The sequence below is a fragment of the Urocitellus parryii genome, chromosome 14 (genome assembly GCF_045843805.1).
Source record: "Urocitellus parryii isolate mUroPar1 chromosome 14, mUroPar1.hap1, whole genome shotgun sequence".
In the NCBI taxonomy this organism is placed as follows: Eukaryota; Metazoa; Chordata; class Mammalia; order Rodentia; family Sciuridae; genus Urocitellus; species Urocitellus parryii.
The window spans coordinates 15,440,192-15,460,488 of record NC_135544.1 but is presented as its reverse complement, the minus strand read 5'-3'; the positions used below and the strand labels follow the sequence as shown (position 1 = coordinate 15,460,488).

General features: G+C 41.7%; 2 pseudogenes; both read right to left on the bottom strand.

Moving 5' to 3' along the window:
* Positions 1 to 5,157: 5,157 nt before the first annotated feature.
* LOC144250134 (carboxy-terminal domain RNA polymerase II polypeptide A small phosphatase 1 pseudogene) lies at positions 5,158 to 6,393 on the bottom strand (annotated as a pseudogene).
* Positions 6,394 to 17,343: 10,950 nt separating this feature from the next.
* LOC144250157 (cysteine sulfinic acid decarboxylase-like) lies at positions 17,344 to 19,611 on the bottom strand (annotated as a pseudogene).
* Between the last annotated feature and the right edge of the window lie 686 nt (positions 19,612 to 20,297).

The following is a 20,297-nucleotide window of genomic DNA, read 5'->3' as shown; positions in this document are numbered from 1 at the left end:
TAATTGAAAAGTCTGTGAACACACAAATATCAAGAAGTTACACCCAAAGTAGCACTGAAAGAAAAAAAGATGGCATACATGAATGAATGGTAAGAGGCAGGAGAAAGTAGAGTGAGAAGACCTAATACAGTTTAGTTCAAGCATGGTCTACAAATCAATAGCATAGGCTTCATATTTATTAGTATACAACAACAACTGAAGAGAATATATGAATTTGTGCTATAAGGAGTCCACTGGCTGATTGCTTTGTAGCATAAAATTTGAGAAGCATTGGTTAGTATATATCTAATCTTAATTCTAATAAAATATGTAACTATTGGAGCAGTAACACTGGAAAAAATAACAGCTAAAAATTTTTAATGAGTAATGACACCAATCCTCCAAATCAAGAAGTTCTATGGTTCCCAAATAGATAAACAAAAAGAAATAGAGTGAAAATAAAGAACACCAAAGAAAACAAGAAGATCTTAAGACATTTAGGGAAGAAATTCATGTTAGGGTCATGAGAATTCCCAAGAATACAGACTAGTCTAGAGAGAAATCAGTCCAGAAAAAGTACATGAGAATAGTAAAGAATGGATTTAAGATGACAACCTGCACTGAACACTTAACACCTAACACACTTGAATGTATAAAGGGAACATTTTCATATCTGACAAATTTTTTAGAGATTGAATGGGTGATTAGGACAAACCAAAACTAAACACAGAAAACAGAACTTAGAAAAACAAAATCTACAACTCTCCAGGTAAAATAAAATATAACGTAATAAAAGGAATCATGCTAGACTGCTCATCTGTGAATAACCTTTATATTGTTATGCTAATGTAAAAATCATATAATGATCTAACAAGAGTACAACATAATGGGTGTGGTAGTTTATGCCTGTACTTCCAGCTACTTGGAAGGCTGAGGCAGAAGAGGTGACAAGTTTGAGGCCATCCTGGGCAATTTAGTAAGGCTGGGGATATAGCTAAATAGTAGAATGTGAGTGCCTCTAGGTTAAATTCCCAATATCAAAACAACAATGCAAGATAACTATTTAGACATGGTAATTTGAGACGGGATTCAACTGTGTGCCTTTGAAGAATGATATTTTTTGAAGAAGGCTAAATCTCTCCTACTCTCTCCAGTCAGTGGGTACAGGTGAAGCCTGCATTCAGTTCTTGTGGACATATATTTGTGTATTATACACAGGTGTGCATCTCTGTCTAACTATACACAACATTTTATCCAGATTTTATCATTGTAATCTGAGAGAATGTTAGTTCAACAAGCTAATTTACCACTATTGCAAATCAATCCTGGTGTTTCCTTAATTCTTTTCATGTTTTTTGAATGATTAGGTTTGTTTATTTATTTTCCATGTCTCTTTGAAAACTAGTTTTTAAAAACATTTCATGACACATAATTATTGTGTTTATGGGCTAAATGGTGATGATTTGATAAATATATACAATATGTGATGACCAAATTAGGGTAATTAGTATTTCTGTCTTCTTTAACAATTATCATTTCTTTATGTTGGGAGCTTTCAAACTCTTCAGTACTTCTTCACAAAATATATAATCAACTGTTGTAAGGTACAGTCACTCTAAGAACTTTGCATCTGTACAGAAAACATAGACCTTTATTTCTTGTCACTAAACAATACAGTATAACAACTATTTATGCAGCATTTAGATTTAAAGTATAAGGGAAGAAATGTGCAGGTTTTATGCAAAAACTAACACCCTTTTATATCAGGGACTTGGATTTTGTTTTCCTGGGTGGGGGATCGGGCAGATACCAAGGGATAGCTGTATTCAGATAGAGGAGAAGGAAATGCTGCCTGTCACCTAAGGCCACCTCCTGCAAACCCCACTGACTCGGTGGTATCACATACCAGAATAGGGTGTGTGTGTCAAACACATGAAATCCCAGCATCTTTGATAGATACATAAGGACCATTCTGTGGGAGAGCCTGGCACATGACCACCGAGCCAAACACTTGTCAGGCCACTGAGAATACACAACTTTGAAGATATTTAAAAGGCAGATAAAATATGCCTGTTTCTTAACAAGCTATCTGATTCTCATTACTAATCATTGTCATCTGCAAAATGCTCATCACCAGCAGTAATACAAATTCCAGTTTCCTGGCTTCCTGGCGGTCACTACTGGCCTAGTGCTCCATCAAAAGGATGGCAGTTCTCCTCTACAGTATTTCCACTTTGTAATCCAGGGTAGGGATCATTAAAGAAGAGTAAAATACGTCCACTTGGTACAATCTATCATATCAGAAACTGCTTTATCAGGGCAAAGGGAGGCTCCTGACACAGTAAGTTGATATTGCCTCAGAGAGGAAGAAATAAGAACAGGAGGGGTGAGATGCCCATAAGATGCATGCCACTCTCCACTCCACATTCCTGGTACTTTGAAATTATATTTCAGACATGGGTTAAATGCTTGCTTTTCTTAACTTCAGCCTTCATGGTCTGAGTTGAAGGTTTACAGCTTCCCTTGCCTGTTCCGCATAATAATTCCTTTATATATTATTTTGAGAATTTCCCCCCATTCCAGAAATTTCCTCATCCAACAAGTCTAAAAATCTGATTTACAAATGTGATTATGGAAATGTGACAAGATTCTTTCACTTCTTCCTTTCTGTAAGAATATAAACTCAAAGACAAGTTAAATCTCAATAAGCTGCAAAACCACAATATTGTCTCCTCTGATTACTTTTGTTCTTGACATTGTATTGCCTTGCTAGATCCTATATGGTTTCTTGTACTTTTAATAGATGCCTAAATCAGTGTTATGTATTTCAGATTATAATCTCTGCATTGTAGAGTGAGCATTTACCTTGTCCAATAGACTTCCTCTGTACAACATCATACCAAAGCATAATAAAGTGCATTTGTCAATGACATGACTACATTATCAGACCCCAACTCGAATATTGCCAAGAATTACCACTTGACCCCTTATTCTCTGCAACCTTTCTCACTATTAACTGTAAAGGGACCTGAGGATATTTAATTTCTTCAAGCATTCAGGCCTGTGAGCATACTGTGGGAGCAGTACCTCTGTCCCAGTTGTTAATGATGTTAACAATATAAGACTGATATTATTGCAAGGAAAGGGGTTCAGACTTTAGACACAAGCCACATAATTATGTAATGATTTTATACTTTAAAGATGAGTTAAAATGGGTAATGAAAGACCACGTTCTGGAAAGAAGGACTATTTTCTTTTCCTGTTTTAATTGGAACACCCACTCATTCTTTGTTGATGCTGGACTATGATTCACTGTTTGCAGAAGGACTCTAGATTATCCAGTAGGTACATATGATACAATTTGATATATAGAGATCAGTTGACTTCAATTATTTTCTAGTAAGAAATAACTGACCTGACTATTGCTGAAACTTTGAATCCCTTGATAACAATCTGTGAGAATGAGAGCAGCAAATTACCTGAGTTGTCTCTTGAATACTTCTCTATTTTGCTAACTTGGGAAAGTAAAGATGTAGAGAAATTCTCGGGCTTGTTTTCTACAATACCTTGCCACAGGGTTTCTCTAATCTAGATCAAAAGATAAAAGACGTTCAAAACCATTGTCCATACTTATTTCTGGTTTGTCTTCATTTATAATTAACCAGGAAGTTTCCTTTGCATACTGTATCACTTTGCCAATAGATACAGTATGCAAAGGTAATTATATATAAGACTATGGGTGATTGTATTTTTATATAAAGTACTAAGATAGAATTTGTGTCTATAGCACTCATTTCAAAGATTGGAATCGAGGCAATAATTGTAGAAAACTAATAATATAAACCAATAAACTTCTCCTCACACAGCTCTATTCCCTGATATGAAGATTAAGCATTAGAAACACTGAATATAATCAATAAATATATGTAATAGTTGCATAATGTTGAGGTTTACTAAAGACATAATAGTACACAAGCTCACGTATGCACGATATGTGCATGCACACACACATGCACAAGCTCAAGAACAGATTTTTAATGGTAACAAAACATCTTGATAAATGTACCATGGGCTTGAAGAAATAAATTATTTTCTGCTGCTGGCTTGCTTGGTCCTTATTCTTGATTACAGCAGCTTGTTGAATATTTCTGCATAGTGTGTAAAAGTAACCAAGCCTATATGTGATTTTGTTTAGAGTTACAACTAACCAGGAATGCTGTGATACAATTTCTTTCTTTTTTTTTTTTTTTTAGGGGGGTCTGGCTTTCTCTTTAGTTCTTGTTACACGGTGAGGCTCTGGGTCACCAAGAAGGCACTAAATGCGAAGGTCACCCTTTTCAGGTCAACCATATCCTCCCTCCCCCCATCAACTCCCTTGGCACTGGTTTGTGGGTCCACTTGACATTTCGACCCCGGGGAGAGCCCAAGGCCTTGACCTCCTGACTCAGCAAGTGTGGGGAAGAGTTTCAGAAACAAGTTAGAGTTGGAAGGCGGACATTCTGGGAGCTTCCCCCAGCCAGCAGGGGGCAAGGGAGGAGGCTACAGTGGGTGGGTTGGCACAGGGAACAGGGACAGCTTGGCCCAGCTTCCTGGAGACCCCCCAAACCTCACAAGAAGTTTCCATCTCCTGCAGATACCCCAAAGGCACTGGTGAAGTCTGGGGTGGGTGGAGAAGGCACCAATTAGGGGTGGAGACCCCCCACTTAGCTGGTGGCCTAGCATAGTGCTGGGCACACAAGGTGCTCAATAAGTGCAGTTTGAACGAAGGGAGCAAAAGGGCTGTGAAGGACAGGGAGCAGGGCCTGGGGCCCCTTGGCCCAGCTTGTTCCATTCAGAAAATAGCAGTTTAAAAAATGTAAAAATCCTTTCCCTCCCTCCCACCAATTTCTGGGCCCAGGAAAGGGGCAAGGGAGGGTGTCTCTATGCCCACCCTTCCCTCTCTCCATCCCTTAAAAATCTATATACACATATACATATTTATATGGCACCACAAGGGGGTCCTGCCTATGTCCCCATACTCAGAAATGGGGAGCCAAGCTCCAGGACCTTGGGGTAATTAAGGCAGAAGGAAGGGGTCACAGCTTGGGTGACATAAGGAGCAGCCATCAGCCTTGGAGAAGCTGGACTGTGGAGTCCAGAAGCAAAGACCCTTGCTCCCTTCACAAGGGGTAAGAGGTTCTTCCCTCCGGGCCCTCCCCCGCCTAGACAGGAACTGGTGGGGCCTCTGTCAGTTCCAAGGGAGGCGTGGGGGTGAGAAGAGACTGGTTCCCCGGAGCAGCCTAGACCTCAGCAACCTGCAGGCCAGTCCAGGCAGGAGCTATGATGGTAGCCACGCCCCTGGGAAAGCTGAGTGGGCAAGATGGGGCTCTATGAAAGGCACTTGGTGTCCACTGTTCCCAGGCTGGGGCTCCAAGGTATGGAATGACACAAATTCTGCCCCCACCCCAAAAGCAGAACTGGGGCTAAGGAGCCCAATTTGGCAGCAGAGAAACATGGCAGCATGAAGAGAGGGGACAGAAAAGGGGAGCAGCAGGCAGGGCCCCCAGGTCCCCTGAAAAGGGGGGAGGAGGTTCCAAGGCACTGACACAGGGAACCAGGGGTGTACAGTCCTCGGTACAGCCTGGCAGGGCTGCTGGGGAAGACACCTGCTTCCCCAGGGCCACCAATGGGCACAGCTCGCGGGTTTTCTTAAGAGCTCTCGGGCAGGTGCCCAGAGTCTCCGTGGGAGGAGGTGTGGGCTTCAGTCAGGGGCAGGTCCAGGCCCCGTGGCACCTCACTGGCTCCCGGGCCTCGGCTGCCTGAGCACTGAGTACACATCATCCACGCGGCTGAGTTGCTCAAAGAAGGGGAGGAGGTCATGGAGTTCGGTGTCACTCATGTTGTCAAACCACGAGGCCACTGGTACAGCATTGTCTGGATGGAAGACATAGGAGGCAGGCAAGTTGTCCAGGATGAGCACCCGCCGAAGGTCTCGGCCCAGCCGGCTCAGGTCCTTCACGTAGTTCCCCCGGTGGAAGACGCAGGACTCTCGAAACAGCCGGGCTCGGAAGGCCCCCCATTTGTCCAGCAGATCAGCTACTGGGTCTGCATACTTGGCAAGGCTGGCAGTGAACAGCACGCACTCAAAGAGCTCGCCCATTCGCTGCAGGAACTCTTCGACATGGGGCCTCTTCAGCACACAGACCTGGTGGACCACCCCATCAATCTCCACTGGGATGATGAAGTCAGCGTTGTTCTCTGGCTTGAAGGAGCTGTGCACCAAGGTCTCGTCCAGGTCGATGACCACTTAGATCTTGTCCGAGTCCTGGGCCTTGGCCTCAGGGAGCAGGTACTGAACTGGGGTCTTAGGGATGGCGCCATTCTCCTCCACCAGCAGGGGTGCCCCGCTATGGGGCGGCAGGGCCTCTCCATCATCCCGGCAGACACAGCAGAAGAGTGAGTGGAGAATGCCCCGGCTCCGGGGCTTCTGGGAAGCTGCTGACTTCTGGTCACCTTTGCCCCACAGCGGGCCCCGCGCCTCATCCTTGCTGATCTGAGTAATGACGGCCGAGCTGTCCATGGGGCCGGTCGCGCTCCGCTCTGGCTGGACTCTGGCCGGGGGTGCCCGGCCTCCCCTCCCCCTCGGGCCCGGCGGAATCCAGGCACGGGGGGGGGGGGGGGGGGAGGGAGGGATCCCCGCAAGCTTTGGAGGGGAGGGGAGCCAGGTTCTAAGGGGGAGGGGGAGGGAGGGGGCGCGGAGGAAACTTTGTTGCAACACGGAGTTTCCTCCCCTCCAGGCAGATGCAAACATGGAACCCGGGCGCTGTTTCAAGGCTCCCCCTTAAAAGGGAAAACCGCATGACCTGGACTCCGCTGCGGCTTTCATCACTTCTGGGGCCCGCAGGGCTCCGCTGGCGGGGAGGCGGGCCGAGCCTGATACAATTTCTTTTGATAAATAGTTACTATCGTATGGTACACTGTTTGCTTGTTTATTTATAAGATGCAGGTGGAGTCAAACAGAAACATCATTAAGATCTGCTAATGAATAATCCTCTTATTTGCACTGGGCATAAGTGTTTGAACTCAATGCTGCATCTGCGTTTGAAGAAATACTGGTTAACAAATGTTAAAATATTGGTTAACAAATGTGTTACATTTAGGTGGTATGGTTGGGTGAATACTAACTACAGGCAAGCAAGCACTGGGTCTGTTTTGCTAGAAAAATACAGTATATCAATGGCAACATTCCATTTTCACCTAAGCAAATACTCATTCATATTGTTATGCTAAATATATTTATCAAGTCAGAATTAGTCTTTTAAAATTAACAATGCTCTTTCTCACTGATAATATGTGTATTGCAAAAAATGTGGACAATAAAGAACAAATAATAATTACCAATGTTCCCATCTTTCAAGGATAACCGCTGTTGTAATTTCAGCATCTATACACTCTCTCTTTTATTATAGATACACAAATTTATTTATATGAACACATTCGGCCCTATCTGGAGCATAGGCAGAGGTACATGTCCATAGGAACATATTCGCCTTATGAACCATGGACCTGTCATTTAAATTTTCCCCTAGAACACTGCTGACAAATATCAACCCTGACATAGAAGCTCATAGTTTTTTAATCCTGAGGACAGGTTGAGCATCACTGATTTGCAAATCCAAAATCCAAGCCATCCTGAGTGCCCATGCTCAAAAAGTTTCAGATTTTGGAACATTTCACATTTTCAGAGTAAAGATGCTTAACTGGTAGTCTGTGCAGATATCCCTAAGTCTTAAAAGCTTAAATCTGAAACAACCCTGCTTGCAATTTTGGATAAGGGATACTCAACATGTACCTCAAGACGGGGTTGAAGCGAGGTAGTGGAAATGATGTCCAAACTTAAGATGACACCAGGAACACACATAGATAGGCAAGGTGAACTGATTTAAATTGGCTCATGACCGCTTTCCCTTGTACCCCTGGAGCCCAACTTCATAGTCTTTTGATTCAGATTACTTCTGACATGTTACCGCTTTTGTAAGGCATGTTCTAATTCTAAAAAAAAGAGTAATATGTTTCCCTTTGATTTCTCCTGCCTGAAAAGGTAAGTTCTGTTTCTCAACTTCAGTTTTCACTTAAAACATGCTAATATTAAGCAGAGATTACTTTTCCTACTTTCCTCAAACCTAGTATAATGCCTGGTACATAATAACTATTCTGAAAGTGTTACTTTACAAAATTATAATTCAGTGCCCTGTATTTATATTAATTGATAATGCTCTAGTCTTATTTTTTCAGCTTTTTTGTGCTATTTACATAATTTCCTGAGTCAATAGTGTCTGAAAAACTCAACAGACTTAAGTATTAGTTTATTTGGGGAATGCATAATGCATAATCTTTTGAGTAATGGAGTGTGAATATATATAGTCCTCAATTTATAATGGTACAGTATATGATGTTTCGATTTTTATGGTGGTGTGAGAGCTATATGCTTTCAATAAAAATCATACTTCGTATTTTGAATTTCACTCTTTCTCTTGGCAGCAGTATGCAGGACCCTTTCTTGTGGTGCTAGGCATTAGTAGCCAGCCATAGCTCCCAGTTAGCCACATGATCATGAAAAAATGTAGACAATAAAGAACAAATAATAATTACCAATGTTCCCATCTTTCAAGGATAAGTGACATGTACTGGACTCTATAGTGTTCTGCATTCAATAACCTGCACAAGACAATAAATGTTTTATCATGAAATAGACTTTGAGTTACATGATTTTGCCCATGTGTAGACTAATGTAAGTGTTCTCAGAATGTTGAAGGTAGGTAGGCTAAGCTATATGTTTGGTAGTTTAGGTGATTTAAATTCATTTCCAATTTATGATCTTTCCGATTTATAATGGATTTATCAGGAAGTAATCCCATCATTAGTCAAGGGTTATCATGACTCAAGAATCATGTGTGTGCATGTGTGTGAATCCTGCTAAAAAAGAAAATACAGCTATCTTTCTTATCAAGGACCAGTGGGCTCAAGACAAAGGTTCGTTGTCCAGGTCTTATCAAACTTTGATGTGCACATCTTATATATCTTGACCTTAACCAGCAGGAGCTTGAGAGGGCAGAAAAGAGAAGAAAAACACCAACATAATAATGTAATTCCTTTGCCTTGACATTTTGGATTCCCTGAAGCACTTCCCTATCTACTTGAGAGTGTTCTAGTTCAAAGGCCCTTATATGGCAGTAGTAACTGCCAGGAAGCAAGGCTCCAATTTTCTACCAGGGAAAACACTTCACTTAGATTACATATGCTGTAAAGAAAAGCAGAAAAGCAAAAGTATTAGAAACAAGTGAGAATTCACTTGAAAGTAATTATTTTGGAGAGACATGTTGCAGTGGGTTCCAAGAATCTTACGGTTTGCATGCATTTTTTTTCTCTAGTTTTTTTTCATTACTTGTTAAAGGGTCATCTGGAGACTAAAACTGCAAACCAGGCAGCATGCATGCATCTTCCTAACAGAACACAAGCACACCCAATGGGCTCGAAAATTGATTAATTAGGGAGACCAGACTACTGCTTCAGCTTCCTCAAAAACAGCAAATTACAGGCCAAACAAGGGGTCTGTCATCCATCCAGAGGAAAGTCCCCTGTGCATCTAGTTTTGGGACATCTAGTTTTAGGCTCCAAAGTATCTGAAAAAGTCACCTATATTAAGACAGCACAATCAGACCCATGAGAAAGAAGAGATGTGCAGATGGACAGGTTACAGTGTGTGTGTGCGCGCGTGCACGTGTGTGTGTGTGTGTGTGTGTGTGTGTGTGTGTACTCTCAAAGTGGCAGAGGTAGGAGGCATTAAACACATCTAGAAGTTATTGCATCTCCCTAGCCCTAAAGCCATTCTGATTACCTGGATGCTTAGACTGCTCAAATCAGATGGGTGGCAAGGAGAAACAAAAGAGCTCTGTTTAGGGTCTCTAGGTATTGTTACATTTACATCAGCTGTGCTGAAGTGAACTGATCCTGAAATCCCACCAGTGACCAACAAACTGCTCCAAGTCCCACTGCTTGGTATGGGTCTATGTCAGTGGGACACTCCAGTCCTAAGACATTTCACCATTTCAGTGACTTCACGTGGTCTTCTTTGAAACTGGGTGCAAATGGGATGAATTGCAACCCCCCAAGATGGTAGAGAACTTCTGTATAGAGGAGGGAGATGTTACATATTCTGGCAGTATCAACTCAAATGCTCTTTATGGATTAGGACGTTGTAGGCTTGCAAAAAGTGGATGTCATGCAAGAGGGTGAGAACGTTAAAAGTCTTAGTGCTCAATTGTTCTCAGTCTGATGTGATTAGCCCAGGGATCTTTAAAACTGATCAAAGTGGTATTACACTGTGGACTCGGGAACTAGGTATGATGACAGGTTTTCTGTCCTGAGGATGACAATGAACTTGAATTCTCAAGGGCATATGAATATCTGGTAGCCTAAAGGAAGAGGGAATATATTGAGTCTGCAGAAATCAACATAGCTATAGTGAAGACAAACTTCTCAGTCCCCCACTGATGGATCAATGACATCAGCTCTGTTAATGAGAAACCAGGGTGTTCTTTGAATGCTGCAGGCATGCCCATAGGCTTAGCTGCCAGTGCTCAAGGGGAATTCCTGTTTTTCCATTTCTCTGTTGACTAATTATCTCAATCCTTTCTATCCTTCCTCACTCAAAAAGCTCAGGAGATCAAAAGCTCCAACTCTAAAAGCCCTAATTTCAACTGAGCAGAGCCTGAATTTTTTTTTTTTTTTTTTTTTTGGCTAAGGGTCTGTCAATTTTATTTATTTTTTCAAAGAACCAGCTTTTAGTTTTGTCAATTTTTTCAATTGTTTCTTTTGTTTCAATTTCATTAATTTCAGCTCTGATTTTAATTATTTCTTGCCTTCTACTTCTTTTGCTGTTGTTTTGCTCTTCTTTTTTTAGGATTTTGAGATGAAGTATGAGATCATTTATTTGTCGGTTTTTTCTTTTTTTGAGGAATGAACTCCAAGCAATGAATTTTCCTCTTAGAACTGCTTTCAATGTGTCCCATAGATTCCGATATGTTGTGTCTGTGTTTTCATTTAACTCTAGGAATTTTTTAATTTCCTCCTTGATGTCTTCTAAAACCCATTGATCACTCAGCAACCTATTGTTCATTCTCCAGGTGATGCTTGATTTTTCCTTTCTTCTTTTATCATTGATTTTCAGTTTCATTCCATTATGATCAGATAAGATGCATGGTATTATCTCTACCCCTTTGTATTTTCTAAGAGTTGCCCTGTGACATAGTATATGGTCTATTTTTGAGAAGGTTCCATGTGCTGCTGAGAAAAAAGTGTAGCTACTTGATGTTGGGTGGTATAGTCTATATATGTCAATTAAGTCTAGGTTGTTAATTGTGTTATTGAGTTCTATAGTTTCCTTATTTAACTTTTGTTTGGAAGATCTGTCCAGTGGTGAGAGAGGTGTGTTGAAGTCTCCCATGATTATTGTATGGTGGTCTATTAGACTCTTGAACTTGAGAAGAGTTTGCTTGATGAACACAGCTGCACCATTATTTGGGGCATATATATTTATGATTGTTATGTCTTGTTGGTGTATGGTTCCCTTGAGCAGTATGAAGTGTCCTTCTATATCCCTTTTGATTAGCTTTGGCTTGAAATCTATTTTATTAGATATGAGTATGGACACTCCTGCTTGTTTCCGCGGTCCATATGAGTGATATGATTTTTCCCAACCTTTCACCTTCAGTCTATGTATATCTTTTCCTATCAAATGCGTCTCCTGTAGACAGCATATTGTTGGGTCTTGTTTTTTGATCCATTCTACTAGCCTGTGTCTCTTAATTGGTGAGTTTAAGCCATTAACATTTAGGGTTATTATTGAGATATGGTTTGTTCTTCTATCCATATTTGTTTATTGATGTTACTAAACCTGATTTGTTATCCTCTTTGACTACTTTCCCCCCTTTACTGTCCTACCTCCCATTGTTGGTTTTCAATGTTATTTTCCATTTCCTCTTCCTGTAATATTTTGCCAAGGATTTTTTGAAGAGATGGTTTTCTAGCTGCGAATTCTTTTAACTTTTGTTTATCGTGGAAGGTTTTAATTTCATCTTCTAACCTGAAGCTTAATTTCGCCGGATACAAGATTCTTGGTTGGAGCCCATTGTCTTTCAGTGTTTGAAATATGTTATTCCAGGATCTTCTAGCTTTCAGAGTCTGTGTTGAGAGATCAGCTGTTATCCTGATTGGTTTACCCCTAAATGTAATCTGCTTTCTTTCTCTTGCAGCTTTTAAAATTCTCTCTAAAAGCCCTAATTTCAACTGAGCAGAGCCTGAATTTTGAACAATTTGGTAGCAATTTCAAGTGTTTGTGATATGCTGTAATGTATAATCTTAGAGATGCATTTGAAATGTGCATAGTGACGCTGCGGGCAGGAGTGAAACATTACGCTGGGGAGAAACATGGCAGAGAGCTCAATACCTCGTGCAGCTTTATTTTTCTCAGTCTTACTTCCTGTAGGTATTCTGAGGGAAATGAGGGGCTTCATTTGAGTTTATGGAATGATGATGGTCTCAGATCATTGGCCTGATGAAGATGAGGGCTTTGTTCTTTATCATATTTCCACTACAATTTTCTGCAAACACAACTGTCTTGTGGACCATAAGGCAACCCCTATGGATGTCAGGCTCTTCTCCATTCTCTTTCTAGAGCCATCAGATTTCTAAGACACTTGGGAACATTTAGAGGTCACTAGGTATTTTGAAGTCATGGAAGGAGCAATCTGACTTGTAAATCTCAAGTGTAGTACTTTTGAAACAAAGGTGAGCTGCCCAATGGAGGGGCAGAGGTGAGGACAGGATGATTCTGCCTTCCAGGAGACGCTGGAAATCCCTGGAGACATTTTTGTGTGTCAAAATCAGAAGATATTGCTAGTGGTACCAAGTAGGCATAGGCCAGGAATGCTACTAAAACCTACAGTGCAGAGGTCAGCCTCCCTCAGTGAATACTTATCTGGCCCCAAATGTCAGTAGTACAGAAGCTGAGAAATCCTGAGTCACATAGGGTCAACACTCCCATTTCTCCTTGAGATATGAAATAACAGGGGCTGCGGCTGTGGCTCAGTGGCAGAGCACTTGCCTCAAACATGTGAGGCACTGGGTTCAAATCTCAATACTACATAAAAATAAACAAAAATAAAGATATTGTGTCCACAATATTTCTTTTTTTAAAACTAAAAAAAGTTTTAAAAAAAAGAAATAACAGGATGAACACAAGCTATTCTGACCTTTTGTCAAGTATGTCTTTTTCTACTGTTTCTAAAGCTGAGAAATTGAGCTTCTTAGTGGATATTAGCATTGTTCAATAAGGATTCCTACCTTCCAGATATGAGAATGGTAGGAAGTAGGGGGAAAATAATTCCTTGTAACTAAAGATGTGGAAAAGCATTTTGTAATTATCGCAAAAAATGTATCTTCATTGTGCTTAGTGCATCATTAAAATGTCTTATAGGTGCTTAATGTCTCATTAAAATTTAATCTGTACCTGCCAAAAAACAGGACTTCCCAGTAATCTTTGGAGTATGTACTAATTAAATTTAGCAAATGCCTTAAGATTAGCCAGGAACCCAGCTAGGAAAGCAAGCTGTTGATATATTTCCTCTCACGATTAATTTGACAAATACTCTGAACTGATTCTAACTTACCATGGGTTCAGAAGGCTCTGTTAATCAGTACCCTTTGGTTTATCAGGAAGATATAAATCTACTAGTTAAAGGCTGCATCTAAATCCGAATGGAAACTATGGTGTGTTCAAATGCCCATACTTGGGCAAGAGAGAAGTCAGGAAAATCTCCAAAAATATATTCCCTTATATTGTTTCTACTACTTCTATAATAAGATCCTTGATAAACTCAAGAATAGTGACTCCAAATATACTCTAAGTAAAATATGAGAAACCCAAAGGGAATAGTTTAAAAAAAAAAAAATAAGACAGCTCTCTTGGACTGGGTTTCTGGGATCAAGCCATGGCTTTCATTAGCATCCAGGTCCCACAGATAATGTGGCTAATTTAACTGCTTTGGAAGGAGGTGAGAAGCACAGTACTCTGTTAATTCTTTTCATATTAATGTGAGAACACTTCTTTAGGATTTGCCATTTTTATTGATCAGCAAGTGTAAAATAAACTGTAGGAATCGGGCCAGAGTCTTGCCCAGAGAAGTGAGCTCTGAGGTTGGTGAGCATGTGAAAAGTATTTAAGTCTCATTCTGAAAATGCAAAATGACCACCAGGGGCATCATACAGAGGCGTTCTAGCTCCTAGTTCTTGAGAACTTCTTAAGAGTGTGCAATTTCCAGAGTATTTAGTTGTGAGCTGTTACTACTACCATATGCTCATAGGAAGGAACCTGGTAAAACATGGTCCCTATGAAACTGTACCAGCCCCATATATTTACATTACAAAATTATTAAAATGACTCTTGGAGATGAGATCAGCATGCCCAGAAGTTTGAAATGAATGTTATTTTCAAGGCGAATCTAGTTAGAGGGCCTGCACTCCAATTTTCCCAAGACTCCTTTAAATAGTATTTTTGCAAAGGCTCTGTGAATTTGCATCCCAACATCTCCTTGCCTTTATTTCCATCCATGAAATGATGCAGAATGGGAATCATTTCATTTTTTATGACTGATGGATATCATACTCATTTTTGATGGCTGTCATCAAATATTGAAAATTGTGGAACATGACTCAATCTCTAATGAAGGCTAACATTGCTTTTTAAACCAAGGCCATATGTGTTCTCACTAGATAATTATGCCCCTGCAGGCCATCGACCAAAATAGTAACAAAGATCTGATCATGCCTTCCATTCCAGTGACCTCTGACTCCTCGATTATGTAGTATTTTTTTCCTGGTTGGCATTTAGATATGTAGTATAGCCACAATTCTTTTAGTTTAAAACTGAAAAGAAATTGTATGATTAGAAGCTTTTGGCAGCTATAAGATATTGCTTAATAGATTTGCCTTTGTATCACATAAGGAGATGCATATTAATACAGAAAAATTCTGTCATCAAACATATCCATATATATATAAAACTTCCAGAAGTGGGAGATAACTTGTCTCTTTAGAAAACTTTCTAAACCCTAACCTATATTTTGTGAATGTCTCTATTAACTAAATTATAGTTCTAGGCTTTCACTGGGCCCAAATTGAATCTAATTTCATCTCCCAAAAAAGCTAACTTATAAATGGAGAGAATCCAAGAGAAAGGACATGCTTGAGGGAGTAAAAGTTACATTTAAGAAATTAGATGAGGAGGGGGGATTAAAGAGGAAGGAGAGGAGTTAAGAGAAAAGAGAGGGACAAAGACTTATGTATAAGAGAGTAAAAAAAAAAGTAACAGGAATTTATTTTTCTAAAATAATCTGTTTCCCAGAAAATACTCCTTTTGCTCATATAGATATACTTGGACATAATTTTAACTTTATGGTATATTAAGTAAGAAATATTAAACATATCAGAATTCAAAAGACATGAATGTTAACATTATGAATGTAAAAAGCATCTCTAAGTTTTCAGAGATTTTTAGGTTTTGGAAGACAATTATTTGGAATCAGGACAGAATTCTTACTTTAACCTTCAACTGCAATACCCTTCCAGGTGACCTCTCTCAAAGCAGGTCTGTGAGAACGGGAGATGCTCATGATTCCTAACACCATAGCTTCTTGCTCACATAGCCAGTCATGACAGTGTTATATCATGCCCTAAAGATCAAATTCCAGACTCTCAGTTTAAATCCATGAAACAGCACATCTGGAAACAGAAAGAAGGCTTGACCACATGCTAATATCAAGTTACATTCTTTTGGGTTCATGGATTCCTACAGGGCTGTGCACATTCACTCCACAATGGTGAATGGAAAAATTTTAATTGAATCGGGATGTGAAAAATCCAAGGCCCTCTATTTTGTGTAACCGAGGAACTTTAGGAAGAGGTAATATTTGGCCTAGCTTAAGTTTAACCTTGTTACATATAAAATAAGAATTAGTGTTAAATAAAACTGGCCTTTTACAATCAATAGAAACCACTCCTTTCACTGTCTTTGATTTTTAAAAATTTTATGAAGACCTATAGGAGATATTTTAAATATTCTTCAAATGAATTAAAAGAACCTTGTCCATTACATAATTTAAAAAGTCAGAAGATTTTATATGAATTGTAATGAAAAAATAGTTCCCTTCCCTCACTCCTTCCTGCTTTTGGGTCTTATCTTCCAGAATTTATATTATCTTGGGCTTTAAACCCTACATAACAGTTCAGTAGGGTCTGAGGCTTACAGGTGACACCGACAGGTAAAACAGTGCTAGCACTCTGGTTTCCTGCCACTCCGTTAAGTTTCTTCTAATTGCTGTATTAAAGCTGAGTGAAAATTGAGCTCAAAGTAGGGGAAAGTCACTCTAGAGGGTGATGGCACATGCTGCCTGCTCCAGTGATGGAATTTTGTGCTCCCTGTGTCACTCAGACCATTAAGAAGGACTGTGCTGTTCCTCGTGTGTGGAGAAGACAGTGCTGAGTCCCTGAGTGTGAGGCACATGCTCTGAGTTGCTTTTCAAAAAACGGAATGTTCCATGATGCTCCTTATAACCAACAGCACATTTGTGAAGAGGTTCACAGGGATAAAGGTGCATTTTATAGATATGGAAAAATGAGATTTTCCTCTATGGGAAATTAGCCCACAAAGGTGTGGAGCTTATATCTTGGGTCGTAGTTAGCATTGTACTCTAATCAAAGGACTCTTCTAAACCATATTTATAGCTTTCTAATCTACACATAGTCTACACTAGATGCATATTTTACCCCCAAGCTGGCTAGAGATTTATTTGTTGTAAATGCTGTATAGATTTTTTTTCCTTTCTTTTTTTAATATACTTGAAATTTTAATTTTATTATGTTCCTATTACATAATGCATATTCATTACATAGTAAAAGGAGAAGGCACAAAAGTATAAAGGGGTCAATTTTAAAACTGCCTATTATCTCAGGGAAAACAAACTCTGGCATAGTTCATTCATCAGCCTTTTCCTATGTATTTCTGAACATTGCTCATTACTATATAGTCCTATATCCAGCTTTTTCAACATAACATTATATTATATTTCTCAATTAATAAAAACTCTTTGTGAATATAATCTTAATGAAAGAATAACCTTGCATCCTATGGATATAGTTATTTAAACATTCTCCTAATAGCTTAAGCCTACTTTGTTTCCTAGAGAGGCTATTTTGAGAACGCAGGAGACCACGCAGAGAGACTCAGTGGGGTGAGGGGTGGCACTGAGGCCTCTAGAGGAAGAAGGCTCACAGGTCCTGGCCTAGCTGCTCCAGCTCGTGGAGGAGGAAGTCTATATCAGCACAGGTCAGAGTGGGACTAGCCACCACCATTCGGAAGAAGTTGCCTTGGGTCCCACGGGGCTGGTAGCCGATCATCATGGAGCCTTCCTTTACCATGCGCTCCTTGAGCACAGGGGCTACCTATGGGAGCAGTAGAGTCCAGTTGCAGCATGGGGTCAGGTGAGAAGATGCGCCAGCTACCTGGACTACCCAGCTCTCAGAGCTGTTTTCCCTCCCACCCAGCCATCTTCTGGAATTACCTTCACTGCTTAGACCCTCACCTTGGCCCCACTTTACTTTTTCCACCACATCCAACTTGGTTGGCCTTCTCTACCTTCTGCTTTATTCCTCATTTCTCCTACCTACAAGATAGCTGTCGGACAGTCTCTTATGCTAAATCCTGACTTTTCTGATTTTCAACACTGCTTCAGTCTGCCTTCAAACTTTAGTCATCCTGAATGTCTTCTTCTCCCCTTTCCTGGTTCCTTTTTTATTTCCCAGGGATTACCCAAGGGTACTTTACCACTGAGCTACATCCTAGTCCTTTTGTACTTCTTATTTTTTAATTTGAGACAGAGTCTTGCTAAGTTGCTGAGGCTGGCCTCAAACTTGTGATCCTCCTGCTTCAGCCTCCAGAGACACCAATAATAAGTGTGTGCCACCACTCCTGGATCCTGTAATATCTGATCTGTGCCATGTGATCTATCGTGTAATTTACAAAACCACCTTGAAATATTGGCTTCAAACAGTAACTCTTGCTTTCCACAATAACAACTTTATGAGGGCAAGAAGATTCTTGTCCTTTCAGATCATCTGTAGCACCTAGTACTAACCCATTCTTAGGGACCAGACAGAACATACTTCCTTGCCTCTAGAAGGCATATCAAATTGGCCTTTCTGTGTTTCTCTGTCCCCGGCATCATTGAAAAGACTCTTCCTGTTATTTCTACCTTATATCTCTGACCTGGGCCTGAGTTCCCAGCACAGACCCTAGCACAGGGGTCTGTGTGCTGCACACTAACTTTTTTGGGTTCTCCTGTGATGCTCCTTTCTGTCATCTTATTTCCCCAAAACATATCTTATTTCTATCCCCTTCTCCCCCAGCTTTCCCCCCCCCCCAAAAAAAAACCGGACAAGCTTGTGTTATCTTCCAGTTACCTAGCCCCTCAGGAGCAAGAGACCAATAGGGGGACCGCCCATATCAGGAATGGCCAGCAGGGGGCAGAAGTGCACCAGCTGCATCAGTTCCCTTAGCAGGGCTACCCAGAGCCAGAGAAAGCCTATCTGAGACAGCCTTTGGCTGTAATGTGGACTGGCCTGCTTCCCCCACAAGCTGGGAGACAGCAACCAGAAGCACACGTTGACAAACTCAGGCTGAGGGGAATAAGGAAGGGGAAGGTGTGAGCTGAGAAAGGAGGACCATTTTCCCTTTCACCGTCACTCTTCCTCCATGTGAGCTTGCTGCATGGGATAGGCTGGGATAGATGGATGCAAAGAACATGGGATCATACCTCCATGACCAACTCAAACCCTTCCCTCTTCTTTATTTCCTCCACCAGGTACCTGGAAACAGAGGGTGACAAATTGCAGGTGGAGAGGGGAAGACAGCCATATAAACCGAAGAGAACCACAGAGACAGGGGGAGGAAAGTAATTCTGAGGGCAGAAATGGAGGAAGGGTAGATCCTGGGAGGGGATCTGGGACCCTCCTTGCCTACCGGGCAAGAGCAAAGGCCTGGTCGATACGCTGCTCCAGCCCTTGCCCACCCTGTGCTTTCCACATGAGCCACAGCTTCAGACAGTCTACACGGCGGCCACACTGCACCACCTTGTCACCCGTGTCCAGAGCCACATCGTAGAACTTGTCCTGCGGGAAGAGGTAGCTGGCCTGGAATCCATGGCAGCGCTTGAGCAGGTTCGAGGTATCCTGGAGAAGAAGAGCAGAGCACTGCAGTCCTGCAGCGAGGAGCTTGTGGGGGTTCCAGACCACGGAGTCAGCCATCCGCGTGTAACCACAGTCCGTGACTCTGGCACACATCGGCAATTGCATCCACCGGGTCAAAGGCTCCCAACACAGTGGTGCCAGATGTGGCACTGACCAGGAACGGCACAGCACCCTCAGCTTCAGCCAGACTGATCCGCCTCTCCAAATCCTCAGGGATCATTTTCCCTCTCGGTCCCGGTGGGGACGCAGCGGCCGCAGGGTTGGCACGGAGTGCTGGGGCCTGGAGGAGGTGCCGCGCGGCTGGGGAGGCAGCGGGAAGTCGTGCCTGGCAGGTAGGCGCACGCCCCAAGGTGCACAGCATCGGCTAGGCGGACGGCAGCGCTTCAGCAGCTCGCCGGCCACGGGACGCCGCGCGGGAAGGGGAAGGGAGGGGAGGAGGGGCGCGTGGCGAAAGGAGGGGGTCTGGGGGAGGGCCGAGCGCGCACCGCCCCCCGCTGGCGCCTGCCGCCACGTCCCTGGCCCTGGAGACGAAGCTGTTTTTTCCTTTCTTTACTTATCCTGGTTTGGGATTTTTAAAAAAAAAATAAATTTATGCTGTTTTAGCAAGTATGAAAATAATCTTCTGTCGCCTGAGCTGCCCCTCCCCTGCTGTAATCACGTGGCCTGTGCTGTCGCAAGATGTAGGATGACAGCATCACCATTGCATTCCCACTGGACTCATGCATCTCCTGGGGGGGTTTGTTTTGTTTTGTTTTGTTTTGTTTCAGGGTTTTGGGGGGGGGGGGTTGTTTGTTTGTTTGCTTCTTTTCCAGAGTGTGGAAAGTCTACAATGCAGAAAGGCTTTAACCTGCCAAATGATTTTAAATACTTCCCCCTGCGCAGAGCTGTATGCATCCTGCCAAGCTGCGTTATATTCTATACTGGGTACAATAAAGAAGTTTGCTTTTTGTTTAAAATAAATAAATAAATAAATATTC